The sequence below is a fragment of the Cyanistes caeruleus genome, chromosome 2 (genome assembly GCF_971803275.1).
Source record: "Cyanistes caeruleus chromosome 2, bCyaCae1.hap1.1, whole genome shotgun sequence".
Lineage (NCBI taxonomy): Eukaryota > Metazoa > Chordata > Aves > Passeriformes > Paridae > Cyanistes > Cyanistes caeruleus.
In genome coordinates, this window is record NC_141702.1 from 16074404 (window position 1) to 16091725 (window position 17322).

The following is a 17322-nucleotide window of genomic DNA, read 5'->3' on the forward strand; positions in this document are numbered from 1 at the left end:
GAAGGTTTCACACCAGCTCACACTGGGATTGTCCCTGTACAATAAATTTTTTGTCTGGATGGCAGAGACTCACATGAATCACCCAGATACCATCTTTGCTTTCTGCCCTTCATGCCCTGTCTTACTGTGTATTTCCCATATTTGCCACTAAACATAATCATATTTTGGTGTGGTGAGGGCAATTCATTTAGCCCTATATGAATAAAAACCTTTAGTTTAAATGTGCATGTCTAACTTTCCACATAGGAAGAAAATGGTTAAAAAAAAGAGACTTTTAGCATATATGTCACATTATTTATTTATATAAGAATGTCAATCATCCTGCAAAAACTGGCCCAGAGTCCAGCAAGTCCAACAGCCAACAGGTGCCCACAGATGGCATCAGAAAAAGATGCAAGAAACATGACCTCTGAGGCAGTAAAGAGCATGGGCTGGGTTATCACTGTGTTACCAAAGTTTGGCTGTGTGATTTTAATGGGGTAATGGCTGTGCTACCACTGCCAATTACACCACCTTGGAAGAGGCTGTCAAAGAAACTAGAGTCTCCTTTGGAACTAAAAGCGAGAACAATTGCCCAGCCATCCCTGTAGCAATTCCTTTGTGGGTCAGAATGGTATTTGGGTTTGTATTTAACTGTACTGGTTAAAAATGTAATGGGCAAATTTAGCTTTTTTATTCTGGACACTGTGCAAGTAGTTTCTAGAAAGAGACTGAGCCTGCAAGATTATGATAGTGCTCACGTGGCTTTTTGAGTGGGCAGCTGAAACATTTTAAGTAACCAAAAATAATAGTAAGCGACATATGATAGCTTTTTGTTATGTTTTCTATTCCGTAGGACAGTCTTTAGATAGTTATTCATGCTGAAATTCGTTACTTTCTCGACTCACAAATACATTTTATGACTATCTAACAGCTTGTCTGCATATTGGAACACAACCTTACAAATAGCAGCACACAAGCATTCGCAAAATTAATTTAATTAGTATTCTATCAGCTCTGGAGCTTAACTACTGTGAATAGGTGTTGCACAGGCAGTATAGTTTAATGGTTCCTGGAGTATTTTAACTCCATAACATACTTCAGCATCCATGCTTGTGGAAAGAGGGTCACAAAATCTTTCTGGCTGCCCAGCTGTTAAATGGTATGCTTATATTTAGGTAGCTTAGCTAAAATTGGTAGGATGCATTGAAGTATTTGGATGAAAGCTGCTCTACACTGTAAGCATAAAGTATTATTATTAGAAACATTATTACATTATTAGTGTGACTTACAATGAAAACTCAGGAACTTCTAGCTTTAGGATATGTGAGGGTTTTTTTTAATGTAAGTATTCAAGAAATATAAAACAGACAAAATAAGGCCATACATGTAAAACAAATAATAGCGATGTTAACTTTATTAAAAAGCTTCATTGTGGTATCAGGCAGGAAGTGAAACTGCTTTCAAACTGCAAATATTTCTCAATCATTTCATGCACCAGCAATCTTTGTAATAGGTTTTCTGTTGTTTTTTGCAAAATGTTCAGATGAGCAGATAAAAGTTCAGACTCAAGGGGAAAGGCAGTAATTTTTCTTGGATTTCATTAGCCATGTATTTAATTTTGTGATTCAAAGTGACCTGAGAGTCTGTCTCAAAGAGCAGATGTGCATGCTGAAGGTTTGAGCCCTAACTATTTTTATAGGGCCATTCCTTTTTATAAAGCAGCCGAGCCGTATGCTGGCAGCCCGCTAACCGGCTTTGGGTGTTGACTCATGCTTGGTGAGAGTTCAGTCAGAGGCAGCTGAAGCAGAAACGGGCCCCAGCTCCCTTCCCTCCCCAGCCTGTGCCTTGCCATGGGCTGGCTGGATGTGCTCAGTGCCCTCACCCTGGCCAGGGAGCTGAGAGCCTGCTGTCCTCCTGGGAGCTCCTGCTGCCTTCAGGCTGTAAGCCCTGCTGACTCAAGAGGAGATCCTCCTTCTGCTAAGGCCTCTGGATGGTAGCTTCCAGAAGAGGGATGGAGGCGACAGCTGGCAACGGTGAATGCTTCGTCCATCCCAGTTAAATCTGCCAGTGAATGTGCATCAACACTTTTAGGTTTTGCGCTACTTGGAACTACTTTTCTGCCTCTAAGTATCATGTTATGTTGATCCCAGAGGGTCAAGTACAAAAGTATTGAGCACTTAGAAACACTAAATGCCTTTACTGGGTGAATAAATGGGCCTTGAGAGTACCTGGCAATGGGACTGCTCAAAAAAAACTTCCATTAAACTTTTGCTTGACAGAAGAACAGTTTTTTTCATTAAAAACAGAAAGCTAGAAAACTGAAACTTCAGCTATCATATTCATTTCTGCACCTGGGTCAGATGCAGAAGGTCAGATGCAGACTAAGTGCTAATTAGGTATCTCTTGACTCAGTAATTCTTGCTGAAAGTGCTGTGTGTGGGGCATCTAGAAGAGCAGCAGGTGTTGTGGTAGATTTTACTTGTCTAATCTTGTAGTTTCTAGACACCATGACCCCAGTCTTTGCATCTTTTCAACCAGCAGTGGTTTACTCTTGTACAAAAATAGAAATAAAATGGTAGGAAAAGCACATGCAATTAAAAATTTCCAAGATAATCCCACTGCACAGTGTTCAAAAGTGATCTGGTTTGAACACTTATTGTGTTACATTTCAGTCAAATGTTTGTCTAAATTTTGAAAAATTGAAATCTTGGTAAATTGAGAGAAGATTGTTTAAGAAAATCTTTGCAGACCTGTTCTGAGGATGAAAACACCATAATTTTTGTAAGAAAATATATGTTAACAATGTCTACCAGATCTAGATAATGGCCTGGGATTTGGGAGACTTGGATTCAGTTTTCTGTTTGTTTTCAACATACCACTTAGCTTTCCAGTGCCTCGCTTCCAAATCTGTGAGACAGGGGTGCTGTATTTTGATGTTACTGTGTTATAGGACAGTGAAAAGTTTGAAACCTATACTTTTGTTCCCTGGATTCCTATTCTTAACATTTTGCTTTGCCAAACGGGGAAATTCACAAAGCTCTCCAAAATCATAGCAATCTGCTATTCCTGCTCTGTTTGCTTGTTCCAAAGCCTGTAAAGTTTTATTAGAATCTTTGCAGTGACTTCATATATCTTGTGTTGGACTTTAATGACCTCAGGACCCATATGGACCAGTGCATGTATTGTTATGTGCTGAACATCCTCACATTTCAGAGGCTGATCTCAATACTGCTGAGAGGTTGCCAAAGTCTTTCATTAGATCCTATGTGCTTGTTTGATATTGACAGATTTCACAAGTTTGACATTAACAGAAGAAAAGCAGAGCATTTGCTCTGCTCTCTCCTCAAAATTTTAGATAGGTAATGACGGTAAAGCCCAATGATACTGTGCTGGAGGGCAAGCAGGTCCCTCAGTATCACAGGCAATACAATTCATAAAGACACAGGACTAAAACAGCTAAAGGGATGGGACAGAGCCTCTCCAAGCCTTGCAGGGAATCGGTGGCTGCAGGGTGTGGTCTGGATGTTCCAGGAGCCTTGATTCTTTATCGTTAGTGCACTGTTTGCACAGCATTTGTAAATGCTGTAGAAAGGTTTATAAACAAGTGTCAGATAACAGAATTACTTTATGAGGTCTCTAGTCACACAAACTGCAGATAGATGGGCACTGATGATGATGATAAGCTGAATGATTTCTAATACAATTTAAAGGAGAAGCAAGGGGATGGTGTGATTTGCATCCGAATGAGTTCATCTGCTCCAAATGGTTCACTCCTTAAATCAGTGTATGGTGGGACAGGCAGAAGAGGTATAAGATCATAAGATCATTCAGGTTAGAAGGGACCTTAGAAAGCCTCATGTAAAACTTTTTTCCCAAAATGGGATCAGCTAAAAGATCAGACCAGGTTTCTCTGGGCTTTGTCCAGTAAGGTATTGAAAACCCCCAGGAATGAAGACTGCATAACCTCTTTGGACATCCTGTTCCCCTGCTTGATTTCAAAGGCTTTTATTGTGAAAAAATATTTTCCTCAAATCCAGTCTGAACCCTACATGCAACTTATGCTCACTGCCCTCCCACTATGTACCACTGTGAAGAACTGGTTATCCTCATAAGCACTGGGGGGGCTGCTGTTTTTCTAAAGCCATCTCTTCAAGCTGGACAAGCCCACCTTCCTCAGTCCCTGTACATTGGGCAAGTGCTTCAGTGCTGGTGGACTTCTGCTGAACTCTGGTTTATTGATGAACTGCTTTGCAGTCATACAGATTTACAGGAAGATACCTAAATCCTTCAAAGGCAAAACCTTCCCTTGGGAGAATATTCCCCTGTAGAATACTGTTTCCAGTTCAGATGTGGCCCCAGCAGTCAGCTGCTGGGCCGGGGGCTCTGCAGTGCTGCAGCCACAGTTGGGGCAGGTTGTTGGCTGGCATTGCCAAGGGTCTCACTCTGTTCCAGGACTGCTGAAGTATTACTCTGGGGTTTCCAAAATGAGGTACTGTGTAATTTTAGGGAGGAGAATTTCCAAAAACACAATGTTTTCTTCTCTGAATTGACTTCTCTGTCAGTTCCCCTTTTTCCTTCCCCCTCCAAGTAATTTTCTTCAGAATTGACTTTATGTAAGGCACAGGCTGAACCTACAGATCCTTTTTTTTTTTTTTTTTTTTTTTTTCCCTAAATTATCCAGAGGATTGTGGGAAATGGGCAGGAGACCCTGTCATTAGTAAGGTGTTTGTTTAACAGAACAAAACTATTTCCCTCTTTACTGTAGACTTCACATTCTGAACAATTATTAACTTGTTGCCTTCCCTCTTCCTTCCTTCCTTTTCTCTTTATAGTTGGACCTGAGGTTTTGTTTCTCTCTTATCTGCTGCTTTCAACATGTTAAAAGTAAATTTTTGTGGGATTGCAGAGGCAGAAAGCAGAGGATGTTCCAGAAGAGAGGCAGAAGTAACAATAATATAATTAATTATTGTTTTTTATGAATAAAAACCATTATAGATATAATCTTAATTTTGCACATGCAGGCAAACTCAGGGTGTCTAAGAAAACTTGAGAAGGCATTGTGCTGGTACTCCTGATGCACCTTTTCAATTATTTCTCTCCCCACTCTCAACCTCCCTACTCTATCACCCAGCCAACATCCATGTGGACTTGGAGGTGACTGCCTGGGGTGGGTGACATCATCAAGAAAACCATGGATTTCTGCCTGGCATAGTATTGTATTAAGAAAATGAGGCAAAAGGGCCAGTAAATTTTATTCATCCACAGAAGGTGCCTCGCAGCGTGAGGTTGAGCTGGTGGACTTCTGAGCCACAAGAGGCTGTAAATGTGAATGCCATGCTGGATTGAAAAGGGCCTAGAAAACCTTATGAACAGTTGTAACATTTGAAGTAATAATACAGGCTTAATTAAATCTCATATTTGAACACATTAGCTAGTCTCTGTAGGGATCAGGAAGGATTTTCCCTTATCCATATACAGCATTTCGTAATTGGTCAGGTGCATTATGGGGTTATTGTCTTTCTCAAAATTTGAGGCAGTGATTAAACACTTCTGCTAGGAGTGAGATGCTGGACATGAGCAGTTGGCCTGGTGTGGCATAGTAGTTTTGGCCTTCCTTTGGATTGTTGGTTGTTTTCCCTTGTGATTTGCATTTTGATTCTTGTAATATTTGACATTTTTTACCTGAATGAAGGTAATGACAATGAGGATCTTGACTTTCACTAGGAAACTCATTTTTTAACCTTTCTATCAGTACAATAAAGGTTGGAAGCATGACCCCAGCCTGTGAAATAGAGGAAACCCCAGCCATCTTTTACTGCCTTGTTTGCTAATACTGTCTTTGCATATTCCAACTCAGAGCAACTATGTAATCCATAAATTTGTCCAATAGCAAAAACAAATTAATCAGGTGCAAGAACACTTCTGACCTTTGAAGTGCTCTGGGAGATGGATAAGAAGGTGGTTTTCATGCTTGTGAGCTTGTTATCTCTGCAGTAGTTGTGACTACAAAACTATTTCTGCAAAAACATTCAGTGTTCATGTAGCTGAGAGCCTGGAAAGCTTTAGTCTTTTGAGAGAGGGTTGAGAGGAGTATCTAAGCCCAAAGCTAGATGCTCATGTGTACCTGCTCAACTCCTGCCTGATATGTGACCCAGTGTCTCCTGGAGACTGAGGGAGCTGCATAGGTCTCCCACATTCTTGAATTCCTAATGTGATCCTGCAAAGGGCAGAGGCACCCAAAATGGTGTTGCAGGGTGGATGTGAGATGTTGGGTCTTGGCCAGGATGTGCCTGCAGATGCGTTCTGTTATCCTGGTGGGAAATGCCAGGGGTAGTGGCTGAGAGATTATCTACCATTGAGTACAAAATGCTTAATGCAGGCACACCACGTGTTTCTGACTGCTGTGTGCAGATGCACAATCTTGTGGAGTTTTGTAGTGGGAGAGCATCCACCCGTTGTATCCATCTGCTGGCTGCTTATGGTACTATGGAGTGGGAAAGTACTGGGGTAGAGAGTGTGGAAGAGGGTCAGAGAAAACTTGACCAGCCTACTCTATCTCCCATGACTGAAGGAGGCACATTAAAAACAATCCAATTCCTATGCTATATTTCTATAGAGAAGCAAAGATTAATTAAAAGACCTCTCTCTAAAATCCTTTATAAAGGATTTATAAACCATTATGATTGCTATTAATTGTCATGGATCATTGTTTACAGTGAATTAGGAGTGAAATTATATACAGTACTGACCATTTCTGAAACAAGGAAGGGACATCCCTACCCCAAATTGCTTACAGTTTTTGCCCAGCATATGTATTGAGGGATGCAAGGAGTATGAAACTGATTCCCAGTGAGTTTAGTGTGGAAGGTTCTGATAATGTTTTAATAATATTCATGCAAGAATTTAGCTTTCTTCTCAATAATTAATGCTTGTGAAAAGTTTAATATGTATTTATTTGGTGTGTTGTGATACTGGCACATGAGCAGAATAATGAGTTATATATGCATGAAAGCGTTTTCACCTGCGTGTTGACTTTTAATTCCTTTTTTTAAATGCTGAACAATAAGGTTTATTTTAATTAAAATAAGAAGATGGGTTATTCCTCCAGAGTGATTTTGGTTAAAAGTTTAATTTGTGTTGTGTTAATTTCCTCTTAACTGTTTACAAGAAAATGACATGGTGAAATATGGCCCTGTGCAGAAATGAAAAGTAAAATACGTCTGCATTATATGAAAAAATTCTTTGCAAAATTTGCAGAAACCTGTCTGGTGAGCATATGCATCTGTGTATTGGTGAAATTATATGCTTTTAAGTGAAAGTAAGAGAAGAAAAATTACTAATGACACCCAGAACAAATGCAAAATGGTTTCAGTTTCTTGAACAGGGCACCAAGATGTGAATCATCATATTTTCACTGTCAGAAAAACCTGAGTGGTTTTTCCTCAGGGTAACAAAGGTACATGTCAACTGTCTGAATAAGAAATCTCAGCAAAGGCAACACACATTAGTTTTACCATGAGGTAAACTCCCTCAGGTCAACCCCAGGCAGGGTACAATACTCATCTTGGCAAGTCACCTCTTGGTAAAACTTGTAGTGCCTCATTGTCACTGTTATTTTACCTCAACATGCATGTTGGCTACCCTGAGGTAAAAATGCTGCCTCTTTATCAGCAGGCACCAGCCCTCAGTGTACGTGCAGGCCAACACCGTGCTCCCTGGCTGTCCCCAGGTGTGACAGTCAGCTTGTACCTTTGCCTGCTCCATCTCTTTCTGCCTCTCCAGTGCTCTTCACAACTCAGACAAAGTCCAGCATCTCATGAATTAATTTCAACCCACTTCACCAAATCTGTCTCTTAAAAACTCCTCAGTCTGTCGGGGGACTCTATTAACAAGTTTCAGAAAACTGTAGTAATATTGAAAATCACCATGTGGTGTGTATTCTGCAGCCCTGAATATGGCACTGAGACCTCCCTGCACCACGTTTTTTCTCTGGGAGGTCTCTCCAGGCTCCTGTCCCATCTACTGCTTTTTCAAACATTCCTGCTGGTTGCAGGTTTGCCTTCTTGTGCTTGGCATATCCCCACTTCCATCTCTACCAGAAAATAGGGGCCTCCTTATCTCCCTCTCTCATCTCTCTCTCTCATTTGCTGAAGGTCCCTTATGTGTTCCTAGGAGCTGGGAATACAATTTTCTTTTCCACCAGTTTTATCTCTCAGGCAGAGCAAAAAGAAGTGAATTATTCAGTTGACCACATTTTAGCTGTAATGGGGTGAGAAGCAGATGGTTAATAGCCATTGTTATTTTTCTTTTCAGTATATAAACCATTGCAGGGGGAAATAAAGGTATTGGTTTGACTGGGGAGAGGCAAGGGATTGCATGCATCCTGCACTTTTCTCTTTGGGTGAGCGGGTTGTCATCAAAATCATATGGTCTGTGCTTTGATTTGTAGAACTTTTCCTGAACATTGGGCTTGCCTGGAGATGACATTGAAAAGTTCCCATATTACAGGCAGACAGCTGAATGCCCTCAAGCTGAAAGTAAGACCTTGCTTGACTTAGAAAATGAATGTCATTTTTCTGGTATTGTTATTGAAGGTAGTGTTATACTCCTGTGTATCTGAACATGACAGCAGTTACAGCACGGCTAAGTGCTTATAATCAGCTGTGATAGTGTTTATTTTAGAAGTCGAGTGAATCACTAGAAACCTGCTTGCTGAATGATTTTATTGGGGAAAATGATTGTCTTGCAGCTATGTAAACTCACAAACAACCAGAAAATGATGTGGTACCAAGTAATCACAACACTTTAGAGACATTCTGTGTAGTAGGTATGGAGATCCTCTCAGCTTAGCACATTGTATTTATGAGTGCTATTTGTCAATTACTCTTTTAAATTTCTGTCCTAATTTTCATTCCTCTGGTGAGAAATTGTGTTTTCCTATCTCTTCTTCCCTACAACTTAAAATGTCTAGTATTCCAATATACCTCTGACAACCCTCTACATTCCTGTTAACTGAGTTATTCTTCAACATTGATCATTGTCTCCTCCTATCAGGAATCTATAGCAGCAAAGTGCCACAGAATTCATGTGTGTTTGACTCCCTAGATTTGATTCTAAGCTCTGCTAAACCCATCCAAGGTCAAACTCTTGATTTATTTGAGAGTTCAGACTTCTTATCCCAGGTCCTGTGAGTGATCTGTTCATGTGGGTGGCCTATGTGCTAAAAGGTTGGGCCTTGCATTTTTCTAGCCAAGTCACATGTGGGCCTCTGGAATCTCAGAAATTTTCCACTTGACAGAAGAAGGGGACTTCAGAAGCACTGCTATATGTACTTAGAAAGTTAGGCTAAGAAAATATTTCAGTGTGCTGATACTCTCCTTCTCACTTTTGCAAAATGGTGGCACATTTCTTTGAAACTGCAGTTTGGCATAGTTGTGGGTATAGGCTGGTTTTGACCAGGATTTGCTTGTCTTTACACAAGGTCTTAGAAAGCTTCAAGATCCAGCTTTAACTTGCATCAGTTACATTGGTATGTTTTGTCTTCATTGGATTTTGAATTTGCCCTGATGTCATGATGAGAACTTTCTGAGCTTCAGGATGCTGTGAAAAAATGCATTTCTTCAGAAAACAGTATGTTAAAGGTTCAGCAGATGTGCTGAAGGAATATCTTTTTGGTTCCAGAGTTTAAGATGCAAGTCACTGTTTTTGACTAAGTACAGGCATATATTATTAGAGAATGGTCTCAGAAAATTAAAATTTACAGGTGAGAGAAGTAGTCTGTTTCCTTTGCCTTTAAGGAGAATATTTTCAATTTTTTCCCAAGTTGATATGAGTTTGCAGTTCTGTCACACAAATGACTTACTGTGAAGTTTTCTGTAAGCAATATGGTGGGTCATTAATGACCTGCAGAGGAGGCAGTAAGTGGCGACAAGTATCTGCAGGTGAAAGCCAAGTAGATAAATATAAGGTACTTTGGAACCTGTTTCCTTATCTAACCTTTCAAGGTTGTCATTAACAGTTTCCTGTTTATCCTTCAGTTGAAATCTCTGCTCACCTTGAAGAAGCCGATTGTTCGGGAAGACTCATTAGGAGCTGTATCTCGCTCCATCTCAGCATACAGCTCTCAGATTTTATTCCCACTTCAGAATTGGAAGGCTGCTCTAAGTAACAAAATGCTGCTGAAGTCTGTTGTCTTGGGTTATCAGAATTTACTTGCTTTAAATATAAATGTTGTGGAGTTCTAATTTTTTAGTGTGTGTGCATCTTTTTTGGGGGCCGTTTTGGGACTAAAACAAAGAGGTGTCTCAGGGGGGTTATGGTTAGCTCAAGCTATGCAGAATTACACACAGTAGGAAATCTGGGGATTTCTCTCTCTTGCTTCAGTGACTCTAGCAGCTTGCCCAGCAATCCTATAGCGACATGTTGTAAGGGTCATGGGTTTGGAGCAAAGCCAACACTAGTGTTAGCAAGCAGAATTCCTTATGACTCCACCTTTTTTTTTTTGTGCTATTGGCCCAACACAAGCAGCAAAAGTAACATGTCTGAACCTGTTCCCTTGTCTGTTCTGGTGGTTACCCACTTTCTTCTCCCCCAGTTCAGGGAAAGTGGGGAAAAAAAGGTTTGCCTTTGCCCAGCAGCACTGCAGGTGTCTGTCCCTCTTAAAGAGTCCCAGTGGTGTGGGCGTGCTGGAAAGAAAAATCCCCAGTGACTTCACCCAGCTTGGCTTGTGGTGGTTACTCACAATGAGGTAACTTTTTTTTTCTATTTTTTTTCCTTTTTCTTTTTCTTTTTTTTTTTTTTTTTTTAAGCTCTGCATACTTAATGCTACATCTGAGTTTTTGCATATGAGTGAAACTGCAGCTCAGGGACTGATTTCAGGGAGTTTTCTCTGCAGAGTAATTTTGGTGAGTAAACACAGATAAGAGGAAGCTGGGTTAATCCAATAACTCCTCCCTCAAGGGCAGGTGCAGCAATGTGGCTCAAGGTACAGAACAGAGGAAATGCCTTGTTGACACAGGTGATCAGAGCAAAGTGGCCAAAATTGATAGAATGATATGAGTTTGCAATGCAAAGCCCCGCTTTCTCGAGGCTCCTATTTGCAGCCCTCCACAGCACATCTCTGGTCTTTCACCTCCCTTTGGTCAGGCATCCTGTTGTGGGTGACTTCCGAGCCCCTCTTCATGATCTCTCAGTAGCTGCGTTGCTACAGTGTAGCTTGGACTGTGTTGTGTTAACCTGAGAGGATTATTAAAATAAACTCTGACTCATATTTGAGCTGTACGTGGGATAAGATTGTTATCAAGGTTTATTTTTTCTTATAATTAGGTCTCTTAAATGTTGCCTCATTAGATATCTTCAGCGACTGTTGGAAAAGTCCTCAGGGGACTAGGGGTTGTTTGTTTTCAAGGGAAGTTCATATGATAAATACAGAAACTTGCAACTCTGTTTAGATTTTTTTTATTAATGACAATTAATAAATTTTTCTTTAATCCTACGTTCTTGTCCTGATCTCTCTCCAGCCTTTGCACTGCTATTACAGCTCTGGTATCCTGTAGCAAGTAAGAACATAACATTACAACTGTTCACACGTGGGAGATGGAGGAACTGCATTAAATGCCCATCAGATAGGAAGGTAAGAGGCTGCTTAGGTTTGTATGGAGCCACTTCCAAGTTTGGCAAGCTGGGTTGCAGTGCTTGAGCTTGGCCCAGGCTGAACTCAGCACTGCTGGGTTTGTAATGGCTCTAAGCAATTATTTTCTTCCCTGTCCTTAAATGTTTATCACCCAGGGGTTCAGGCATGGCCTGCTTTGTTTCTGTGGTATTCCTCTCCTTTCTCCATGCTTAAGGGGCAGCCTGGGAAATTGCAGCCTACGCTTTCCCCTGCTCTGCAGTAGCCTGAGCTTTCATGTTGCCTGTCCCTTGCCCTCCTTTGCTCACATGGCTGTCAGCTGGCTCACATCCATCTCTCAGTGCCTCTATCTGATAAGACCAGTGCTGTTTAGATACATTTTGGGAAATATTGGAAAATATCCAAAGAGACACAGTTCTTTTTTCAGTCATCTTTTCATCTAATTTCGGTTAGGAAATCTTGATCTTCAAATTCTGCTTTTCCAGCAGTCACCACCATTTTTGCCTCCTCCTGTCTCTCCCCTCACTTCCCCTTCAAAAACAGGAATAACTGGCTTAGTGCTCCTACTTAGAGCTCGTGGTCCACTGGGCATGTGGGACACCACACATGAAGTAGGAACTGCTCTGAGAGGAAAAAAAAGGATGTTGCTGGCCCTTTGAGGCAGACCTCTGCCTTTCTGCTTTCCACTGTTGAATTATCTCTAACTGCCACAAGTTTTAGGTGAGGTGGTTAGATAGAACTAACTGCATAATATGATCTCTCCAATGATAACTTTTACAGCCAAATGTTGCAAGGCTTTTTCCATTTCTTTCTTCATTATTTTTTCTTTATATTCTCCAATTCTTTTTTATTTTTTAACACTGGGGTATCTAAGAGGTATTTTTAGAAAAACTGGTGAATCTGGGATGTTCACAAATTTTAGTAGAAATGCCTCTTTTTTTTTTCTTTTCTGCAATGCTGTGTCAAAGGTTCGTACATTATTTGATACTTGTCAATATCCTCCTCAATTCAAGAATTTCAGCCAAGTAGTCAGGGAAAAGGAGGAAATAACATGTGGTAGAAATGATCACTCTTGTATCAGGAGCAAGGAGTTGTGAGCAAAGACCATGAGGCTGGGACTTGTTTCTCACATGTTTTGATGGATTGATCTGTGATTAATCTGCAAACACAAAGAAAAAGGGGGAAATTAACAACAAATATAAAATTTGGAGTGAATAATCTGATGAGTCAGAGGCATAGATTAACTGTATTTTACATTTAGGGACTATTTGGAAAGGTTAAAGCTAGGAGGAGTTCTGGAATAGGCTGCATCAGCAAACTGGTACATTATTTGCTCTGGCAAGGTTTTCAGCAGTAGGGAAGGCTATTCCAGGAGGCGTTAGTCTGGGCATGGTCAGCACTGGCTCAGAGTTTGTGTAAAATGCAGATTCAGGAGATTACTGGGCATAGAAGCAGACTTCAGGAGTTGTAAGGCGCTCGGAACATCAACCTGGTAGACTACTGGATCTGCTGAGACATTCTGTTCTCGCTGGAAAAGAGGAATTGGCTCATGCTGTGGAATGACTAACAAATTGTCCCTGAGGGCTGGCCAGTTAGGTAGGAAAATGTTATTTACCTTAAAAAAAACACAACTTTTTTACGCATATTCAAGACGCTAATAATAAAGTGCCAGTGGAGCTCTGCCCTTTGCTCATAACTGTGGTCATCTCTTCTCCACAGTGTGACTGAGTGCTAGCATTTGTCATTTCACCCAAACTACTCATACACTAAAACTAATCTGGCCATTGCATCTCTCCTGGGAGGTTTGGACTTGAATCATGGAAGAGGGTTTGGGTCTGTGCCACAAATCATGGGAATTGTGGAAGGAAATTATTGCATGCTAGATTTGTTTAATAGTAAACCACTTACTGTCCTAGAATTAGACCCCTACTTTATATTTTCAGGAGCCAATTCAAGGAATCCCAACTCAGATTAAATTCCTCTTGCACTTGGAAGGTCTGTCCCAAACATAATTTAGGTTTTTGTTTTGCTTTTTGTTTATAGCCTTTTTTCCTTATACATTTTCTCTTTTGATTCAGAGTTATTTTTTCACATGAAAAATCTGCCTTGATTCCTTGAGTGGCTGGTCAGTACTTTTCTTTTTTTACTTATTTCTTTTCTATTTTCTGTTAGATAGTTAAAAATATTTGGCAGAACATCCTCGCTTCAACTCTGGTCCATACATTTATTTTTTTTTTTTTTCTCCTGCAGAATCTCACAGGTGAGGCAAGGGTTATGAATATCTTTCTGGAAATGGCAGATACCTGGGTTATCTGCTATTATATATTACCAGATATCTGGGTACCCATTTAAAGCTGGATTTTAGTATATGCTGCCCCAGGAGCTAAGTGCATTCAATACAACACACACATAAACCAGACAAAGGGCCAGTGAACTCAGCTGCAGCAGAACATCCATTTGCTCTCTGGTTGTCCACTCTGGGTAACTCAGTGGTGGAAAATGTAGACTGATAAACCCACTGCACAGACTGTAGTAATTTCTTTAGCATGACTTAAAAACAATCAGACACTTCAACCCCTAAAATATCTAACCCCCCAAAACCCCAACCATAACCCACAAACACTGCAGAAAGGAAAGCAAAACTTCCAAAGAGATACTGGGTTTATTCTGCCAAAAGTGTGTTGTCTGCAATATCTCAGGTCAGGTCTTCTGCAGGAAACTAAAATAATTTTTGGAAAGCACTCTTAAGCCAGCCTTACAGAATCCACATGACATTTTACTATTTTGTAGAACTTGCTTTTATATATGAAAAATAATTAAAAGGAGAATACAGTTAAATGGAAATTAACTAAAGCTAGATAGATTTACCATAGGTAGTGATGATATCTGGAGCTTAACAAAAACCAACCTGTCACGCACATCCAAATGGTATTTTGAGATATGCACTGAGCTTAAAAGAACTAATATTTAATTTGAAAAGAATAAAAGATACTATTTTGGAGCTTATTCTTTTCTGAGGCACAGCTGAAGGGTGAAACCAAGCTTTTCCATACAGATATATGAGACAGAATTCATACTCCAAATGAGACCTTTATGCTTCCACCTGCACATTATGGCTCTAATAAACACGTTATCAGCTCATGAAAATGATGGCAAACAGGTGACTGGAGGATTTGATAAGTCAGCAGCAAAGATTAACAGATTTTTCTCAGGGAAAAGGTAAGAGAGATTCCTTTATTTAAAACAATTGCAGCATGTGAATTGACTGCACTTAAATCATTACTGGCAATTAGTATGTGTCAGAAAGGTTGCAGCTGGTTCCAATTACAGGTAGAACTTTTAGAAGCTGAATTTAATTGTATGTGTGATAGTGAGAGGCTGAGCAAATGCATACCAGGGTAAATGTGCACCCAATGCAGAAAGAGGGCAAGATCTTAAGAGCTGGGACTCCATTATAGTAACTAGGCCTAGCTCCTGTCTCCTTGGAAATAGATCTTGTAGGGAGAAATTGATGGGAACACAGCAGTTCACCTTGCTGAGCTTCTTTGGGTGGTGGGGAGAGCTTAAAAATTACCTAGTACAGGCAATACTTTTGTCCTTCTGTGGTAGGTTTGTCCAATTTAAAGTCTTGCCAGTCATATCCAAGTTAGGCTGTATAATCAATTCATCCAGCTCAAGGTCAGCAATCTGCTGCTTCAAAGGGCCTGCAGCTATAGGCAGGGAGTGATTTGGAGACTGCCTGGGTATTTTGATGGGACACTTCTTCTTGTATAATTGTCACATGTGAAGAACTCTTTCCTTCTATGATGGCAGTATGTTGGACTCTTTGGTATAAAGGCTCTTGGGTTTAGAGCTGTGTGCTTGGGATGTTTCTGCTGTAGCTGCAATTATCAGGATCTCTCAGTTGCATTACAGGCTATGGCCATGTGCCTTTGCCCTGGTCATGGACCAAGGTCACATTTTTGTCATTCCACTTTTCTCTCTGGTTATGTGAGTGTGTTTCTTATCATGTGGTAAAATACTGATGTTTTGAAAATGTCCTGGGGTGACTGGTTTTCTCCTAGATTTGTCCTAAACCAGGACAGAATAGAAGATCAGTATCCATCTAATCATGTGTTAGAGGTTGAGATTACGGCATGTTGACTGCTTTTCATACTTCCACAGAAGCCATGTGATCCACCTTGCCAGAGAAATTTATCTTTAGGCCCTGAAAGTTCCTGTTGTACCAATGATTGGTATCTCCTGGTGAGCCATATTGCTTTTCCCAGCTCCTGTGCCCTGTTACAGCAACCTTAAAGAACAGAAGGTAAGTATTAATATCCCCATTTAGGACTGAGTACTGCATGTAAACCTAATGTGTGTCCTTGTGTCAAGATGATGCCCTCAGGTGGAGCCCAGGCTTACTGCTGATTTCTAGAGGGACTTGTGTACATTTAGTGGAAGTAGGGAGGGCGTGGAAAGCTTTCTATCTTTTTGTCTTTTTTCTTTCTGTGTCTTGTATGTCCACTGGAGGAGAGAGGCTTAACCTTTGTCATCTGTGTACCAATGAGTCTTAGCTTCCATTTCCAATTAAAAGGTGTATCCAGACTACTACATTTTTGAAAGATTTTGTTGAACACTTTCAAAAGGTTGTTACTACTTTATCTGAACTTATGAATGAACTGCGGTGTGACTGTATTAGTGTGTCCCTGTTCACGAGCCAGCACACAGTGCCTGTGTGGGCAGAAGCCATTCTGCAGTGTGCCTGCACTCGGGCCAATGCACGGGCACAGGCACCCTGTTGGTCCCTTGTATTGCTCATAAACCCATGTTTGATCAGCGGGAGGCCTACCATGAAACTCATTAGAGCTGCTATTTTGGGAAAGCGGGGTGATGTTTCACAGAACATGTGCTAATGTGCAAAGGCTGCCATGCTTGTAAAACTAGACTGGAACTTTGCTGGAGAAGCATTAAGCTTTCCAGCAGTGCACACAGACCAAGGTTCAAGTAATTCCTCCAAAGTCTTCCCTTTGACCACTTTTCTACTTACATCCAAGTTCCACAAATGTTGCTATTAATATGTTTTAAATTCCCAGCTCTTTCTCTGTGATTTTGAGATGAAAATAGATATCAACTAGCAACTGGGAGCTGGGGAAAGAGAATCTGGGGCTCCCAAACTCTCCCTATGTTACTGTAGTTTTCTTTGTATCAGCATCAAAAAAGGTGCTTGTTTAGTCAGCTAAGGTAGTTCTGTGGAGAAAATGTTTGGTGTGTGAGGCCTTTGCAAACCAATGGTGCTCTCTCCATGTGGTTTGTTCAAAAGCAGCACACCCATTTTTGATACAAGTATGTGGTGCCTCTGCAAGAAAGAATCTGTCATAGGTCTGGTGGTTAATGATCTGTTCTGCCACATCTATTAGAGTTCACAGAGTGCTACAGTGATGTGGGGCCTGTGGATGCAGCTCCTAAGCAGCACTGTGTTGCGAATTTGTAATTTTCACAATGCAAGGGCCCATCCAGCATCACTTCAGCTGGGCTGTGTGGTTTTTGTTGCTGTCAGTTCCTGAGCACAGAATTGTAAGGGCCAGCATAGGATATGACCTCCCAAATAAAAGTTGAATATGTTGAAGCAACGCATGGTACATACTGTTCCTGGCTTTGTGTCAGTGTCTCAAGACAAAGGCCTGTTCTGTGAGTGAGAGGGATGTCATCGTGTTCAGGGCTGTGCAGCT

At 40.8% G+C, this 17322-nt stretch overlaps 2 long non-coding RNA genes across 10 annotated transcripts in view; one reads left to right on the forward strand and one right to left on the reverse strand.

Annotated features, from left to right (window-relative positions):
- Positions 1-17322, forward strand: part of LOC111925932 (uncharacterized) — a 215878-nt gene that overhangs the window by 110769 nt on the left and 87787 nt on the right. For 3 of the 9 annotated variants that reach the window (XR_015282776.1, XR_015282773.1, XR_015282775.1), the window contains exons 1-2: positions 14978-15009; positions 15776-15917. This is a non-coding gene — a long non-coding RNA (uncharacterized LOC111925932). Of the gene's footprint in view, positions 1-11501; positions 11615-14977; positions 15424-15775; positions 15918-17322 lie in introns of those variants that run through there. The other 6 variants (XR_002862582.2, XR_015282772.1, XR_015282774.1 and 3 more) reach the window with 6 other exon arrangements.
- LOC147654634 (uncharacterized) lies at positions 11196-14677 on the reverse strand. Its single transcript, XR_015282779.1, has 2 exons — positions 14520-14677; positions 11196-12770 (listed from the first exon to the last, which is right to left on the reverse strand). It is a non-coding gene; the product is annotated as an uncharacterized LOC147654634 (long non-coding RNA).